The sequence below is a fragment of the Capsicum annuum genome, chromosome 4, assembly GCF_002878395.1.
Source record: "Capsicum annuum cultivar UCD-10X-F1 chromosome 4, UCD10Xv1.1, whole genome shotgun sequence".
NCBI lineage: Eukaryota > Viridiplantae > Streptophyta > Magnoliopsida > Solanales > Solanaceae > Capsicum > Capsicum annuum.
This window is the reverse complement of record NC_061114.1, coordinates 199,286,282-199,292,771: the sequence shown is the minus strand read 5'-3', so window position 1 is coordinate 199,292,771 and position 6,490 is coordinate 199,286,282. Positions and strand designations below refer to the sequence as shown.

Genomic DNA, 6,490 nt, shown 5'->3' with positions numbered 1-6,490 from the left:
TTTGTTATGAAAAGTCGATAGCTACTCCGGTACATTCTCAAAAAAAATTCCTCTTTCCAACAACAACTTTGTGTTTGAAAGATTACTGTAGTAGTGACTGTGGCATTTGATGCTATAATTTGATATGATCAAACTTATTTATGAGGTTGTCCTGAAAGCACTAAACACACATTATATCTTTCAACGTTAGTTGTATTATGAAAGTTGTGCTAGATTGATCATTAAAGTTAATTGGACTAGGTGTTTGGGGTTGCCTAGCCAAAAATTAGGAGTACAAGATTTTTGACATAATAGGAACCTTCCCTCAGTTACCGCAATCGTAGAATAAGAGCCCCGTCTGCGTTATCGTGGTTGCAATCTATGATCACGATCGCTACACCTGAGGCTGGTTGTATGTCAGTTCTGCATATTCAACTTCCTCCCAATTCTAAACTACCAGCATGTTCTACATTATGGATGCAAATGAGAGTCATGTGAATAACGCTACTGATGTGTGTGGATGTTCCCTTCAAAAGTAAATATCACTATTGAAAGTTCATTTGAGCAATTTATCAAACACAAAGTGTGCATATCATATTTATATACCTTTTTTTACACACTATTGTATACTCAAGGTTTCCCCACTTGTGTGCATAGCTCAATAAAACAACCAACACAACAACAATAATAAGTATGACCACATGTAAAGAATAACAATTAATACTTTAGGCCCTTTCTTAATCATGCACTCAATGTCCAATTTTCCAAAATAAAAGCAAGAGTTCATATAACTTACCAGAGTTGTGATGCAAGAGGGATGTGCATAGAGGCTAATCGAAGGCTTACAACTTGGCCCACCATGTAGGTTAGATTTGAGAGTAAAATATTAAAAAGGAGTGTGACGGAAATAAAAGGGACTAGATGTTATTGACTAAAATGACCGTGACTATGGTGAGGGACCACGACAGCAGGCACCTGTATAGCCACGATCACACATGGTGGATGCGATCGTGGTAACTGAGAGCAATTTTTGCTCCCCTATTTTCCCCTATTCAGCATTTTACTCAATTTTCACTGGATTTTCAAAGTAAACATTCACACTTTACCCTTTTAATATCTTATTCAATGCTATCTAAAGTGCCATAAATTCATGGTTTATTTAAATGCAAAAGACAACATCCACACTACGAGAACATAAGAAAAACGGATACGAGCCACTCTCGTGGCATTTATGGGTTGCCCCCACCTAGCGCCTTAGTTATCATTGTGGCTCGACATCTTTCTTTTTTACGTGTCACGGTGGGTCCTTAAACACCTCATCTGTCACTATCTCATTTTCAACATCCACCACAGATACTACTTGGAGCTTCGCGATTCGCGTCTTTGACTTGCAGATTTTGAATGATACCTTATCTCATTACACCTGAAATTGTATTTCCCCTAACTATAAATCTACAATATCTCTCCTAGTATCCAAGAAAGGACGATCAAGAATGATAAGCACCTCTTGGTCCATCTCACAATACAAATCAGTTGGGAGAATAAAATTGTCCACCTTCACGAAGACATTAAATAATATACCTACCAATGTTTTTATAGATCAGTCCACCATAAAAAATTGCATTGAGGTAGGTGTAGGATCGTTTAAACCAAGTTTCTTATAGATGACATATGACATTAGGTTGATGCTTGCACCAAGGTCACAAAGAGCTTTTGTGAACTCATGAGAACCAATGGTGCAAGGGATAGTGAAGGCTTCCGGGTCATTTTTCTTTTCCTCAACTTTGCTATCCATGATATCACTACACCTATGAGTAATTTCGATGGTATCACCCTCAATGAGCTTTTTATTGGTCATTAACTTAGCGTATCTCGAAATATCTTGAATCGCCTCAAGTAGTGGGATATTTAAGGAAAGATTGCTAAGTTTTGCCATAAATTTTAGAAAATACAGTCTCTTCCTTTATATGCAACCATTGAGGGAAATGAGGAGGAACATGGATGGTTGTCTTTGCTTCTCCTTGCAGTTTTTCAACTTTGAACACTTTGTCATCACTTTCATCTAGATCTTTCTCATCATTTGCTTTTCTTCTTTGAGGTGTCACCTCATTCGCCTTGGACTTGGGCATATTTTCACTCACCTCTCCTTTAAGGGGATCTTCAAGTGCTTTCCCACTTTAAGTGATAAATGCTAGGACTTGTGTTTTATTTTTTGGGTTAATAATTGTCACTCGGAAGTCCATCTCTAGCCCTTACATTTAGTTGCATGGAGATTTTGCATGACTTGGGTCTCCAATTTTTTGATGGATATGGAGTGATACACCACCATTTGGGAGAGTACAGGGATATCACCCTTCAACTCATGGACTATTTTTTTTGTACCTTCAGATCTACTCAGGATTCATGCCAAAACATCTTTGGTCTTTAACTTTCCGGAGTTAATGAGATTTGACTCCTTAGCCTTAGCTCTATCATAGGAAATGTGGTGGTCATAGTCATGTTCCCTATCTCTTCAATCTCTATCTTGGTCTCGATCTATCCAACCTTGATTCCCACCTTGCCTTTAATAGGTGAGGCAGGACCCCCTGAGTAGTTTGCCAAGTATCAAATTTCTTCATCAAACTTCTTTGCCTTATAATCATCTTCATAAGGCTTTGATGTTATGGCATTCACCACTTTCGCGGGTACTCTAATAACATGTTTTGTTAGAAGCTCAAGCTAGGTCATTATCTTGGCTGTGTTATCCTTCTTCTCTTATTCTCATTATCTTTTCTCATTGGTCACCACGGAGGTAGAGAAAGTGTTTTAGGAATATTGGCATCATTGGTGTGCCACCCTCATTTTTGTTTGGATACTTTACCTATCAATCAGAAAGTCACAAGATGATACAATTTTATAATAGAGCCACCTGGCGTATTATCCACAACCATTTTCTTCAATGGGTCAAGGGCTCTGTAGAAAATCTCAAGGAGCTTCTTATCCGGGACCTCATGATTTGGGAATTGGGCTAGCTTTCCATTAAACCTCTCCCATGCTTCAAACAATATTTCTCCATTCAATTGCTGATGTTTACAATCCCATCCCACTTTTGAAGCATTTTGTATGGTGGGAAATATCTATCAAGGAACACCAGGGTGAGCTCCTCCTAAGAGGTGATTGAGTCGAGTGAAAGTGAACAGAGCCATAAAACCTCCTTGCCCGTCAGTGAAAATGACAAGATTCAAAGCTAGATGTATGCTTGTGTAATATGCGCTATGTTAAATGTTGCACAAACTTCCACAAAGTTTTCCAAATAAACATTTGGGTCCTCATATGCTTGACCCCTATGTAATCCTTTCATTTACAACATGTGAAGCATAATGCTTGTCACATGAAACACACTACTTCTGATGGTTAGTGGGATGCGGATAGCACTTGTTTGCCCCACTTCATTTAATTGGCCCTCATCGTCTAGTTGAGCATCAAATGGGCCAAAATTACTTGCATTATTGCTCATCGCACCGTTTACACTTTAATCACCTATAAAATAGTCAAAAACAACAAATAAAGGAAATTACACTAATTTGGAAATTCCCAAGTATGAATAGCACCACTGAAGTGAAATCTATATTTCACTCCCCGACAATGGTTCCATTTTGATAATGCTCAACTACTCCCATATTTAAGGGATGAGGCAGTCGTTGTCAAGTAACAGAATATAAATTAGGGTCAAATCTCAAGGACTGAATGTTATTGACTTCCAACCTATGGGTACTCAAGTTACTATAAGGTTACCCGGAACGCTAATGGAAACAACATGTAAAACTAAATGGGGTAAATTTTTAAAAATTCTTCACACAAACTTTAACTAGTACGGAGTGAATGCTAATTTTTGTCTAAATTAAGCAGTTGGAGAAATCTTGGGATTATGTCTCCTTAGAGGTAACGTATGTGGGATAATATTGGTTTATCAAGGGATTTTGTTGTTAAGTAAATGATAGGCTAAGTCGAATATCATTGAGGTCAATCTTTTGATAAAACCACAACGATTTCACCCATTGGCTCTTTTGAGAACCTAATAAGTGTGGAGTTTATGTAACCACCCAAAACATCAACCAAGCATCCCTATTTCTAGGATGATGCTCTTGACATGATTTACACTTCCTAAACACTTATTTCTAGGATTGCAAAGGGTAGTAAACCATAAACTTAGTTGTTCACCATTTGCTTGTCCACCGATAATCCTCTTTCAAGGATGTTATGGGTTACCTAAGATTCACCTAAGTCCCAATTTTGAGGATGAAAAAGGGTGTCTAGAGCTTAAAGCTTTCACCCATCAAACCCATTTGGAAATTTGGATTTTTCACCCTTCAAATCATAACTCATAAGCTCAAGCAATGGTGAAATCCATACTCAATAACTAAAATCCATGCAAACATAACAATACCCATATATAATTACACACTAATTCAACATAATCCTAATACTAAATTACTTATCAACTCATGAAGAAATTGAAGAGAGATATACCATATGGGTCAACCAAAACATTCATTCTTCAATAAGAAACTAAGAAATTTGAATCTCCAAAGTTTATTACACACTTTCCCAATTAGGATTTCAAGCTAAAAGTTCAAAACTGTATTGTAAGACAAGCAATACCCAAACAAGAAAGGGTTTTTGTTTATATATGACATGGGATTCGTCCATGATATTTTATAATTCTTCCCTTGGCCAGTTTCCACTGATCTACCATCACGTTTATTGGACTGCGATTGCACCTAGACAACCATAGTTAGATTTGAAGACCTTGTTTCTTTGACCATATTGACTGACCGTGACTACAGCTGGAGGATCGCAGTTATGGTAACTGGGGCTGATGTAATCTAGGTCTTTAGCTATACTATTTTATGCTTCCTCTTTATCATTTTAAGGTCCTATCCATATTTTTTGACCTCCTTAGCTTTTTAGCCTGCATCGAGTGGATATTAGTTCATCTAACCATATGTTTTTCTCATTTTTACATTCAAATCAAGGTATTGTGCACGAATAATGAGTATGAATGAAACACCACTCATCAACATACAATATCAGTTATTCGGTTACTAAATTTCATTATTTTAGTTATAGACTATTTCATAATTATGTTATATGCTTGGTCATGCATTCTCAGATTTTGCAGATTTCATGCATTTAAACTCAGTTATCTCATGCTATTCATTCAGTCATTATCTCATGCACATAAATCCATGTATTTCATCCTAACTTAATCTTACATACTAGTACATTGAAAGTACTGATCGCATACGTTTTCTTTACGCTATGATGTCTTATATCATAGGTTTGAATACTCAGTTTACTAACCGCGCTTCGACAGATTAACCTATCAAAAATAGTAGTTGTGGTAAGTCCTTATCTATCGAGGACATGGTTATTTATTTAAGTTATTTTAGTAGTTTAGTTTTTCATTTCAGTTAGACGGTTAGAGTTAATTGGGGCCCATCCCATCAACTCTTTTTCAGTCTATTCTAGAGGGTTACAGAAACATCAAACATTCAGTTAGATTATCATCTTTATGAGTTTTCAAATAATTGTTTTTGGACTTGTGAGATTTCTTAATTTTCTCAGTACTTAAAACCTTATGGAAAATTCAGTTATTCCACGCATGTGTATTTTGTTACTACCATTTAGTGCTCATAACAGGTACCAGTTCATGGGCTAGCTTTTGGTCTTTCACTACCGTAAGCGTCATATGACATCCAAGGTGTATTTCTAGGGTGTTACATACTATCTTGGTGATATTTTGAAGGTGGGAACCGTGTCATTCTAACTAGTAGAGGTTAATAACAGGTGTAGGTCTATTGTACTAGTGTAGTAAATTATATTGAAAATGGGAGATAAGTGCATTCTTAGGTGAATATGTTATTTAATATTATTGAATATTATAGTGTCAGTGCAGTTGGTAACCGTAACTTTTTAATTAGACTGATCTCTCTCTCTCTAGATATATATAACTATGCTTACCAGATAGATACTTGTATTTGAATATTTTGTGAGGTGGTGATAGTATGTTATGTGTATTCCTTATGTAGGTATTAGGTGATTTAGTGTAACGCCCCGATTTTCTGAACTGGAATGCTACACGGTGCTTATGATCCCAAGGGACCACAAGCTAACCCATGACTGATATCTGTTCCTACAGACTGCAATTCATGACATAATAATTTGGAAAACATGCACAATAGGCCATAAGGTTCAACTGAAACAATATAACATCCATATGGGCGAAAAATACCCAAAATAACTGAAATTAAATCTTAAAGCTAATTCTGAGCATAAATCCGAAAGCCTCTAAGTACTGTCTGAAATAAGGAGTTGAAAGAACATGTCTCCAAATAACTCTACAAAATTGAACAAAAAAATAAATGAATAAATCAAATAATGTCATCCTCGAATGAAGAAGACTCACTGCAACTCTATAGGCTGAATGCGACTGCTACTGCTGTTCTGGGACGCGTACCTCTGAACCTAT

General features: G+C 36.5%; 1 non-coding gene across 1 annotated transcript; it reads left to right on the top strand.

The window, feature by feature from the left end:
- The first annotated feature begins 2,964 nt into the window (after nucleotides 1–2,964).
- Nucleotides 2,965–3,075, top strand: LOC124898253. Its single transcript, XR_007055229.1, has one exon. It is a non-coding gene; the product is annotated as a small nucleolar RNA R71 (small nucleolar RNA).
- Nucleotides 3,076–6,490: the final 3,415 nt, after the last annotated feature.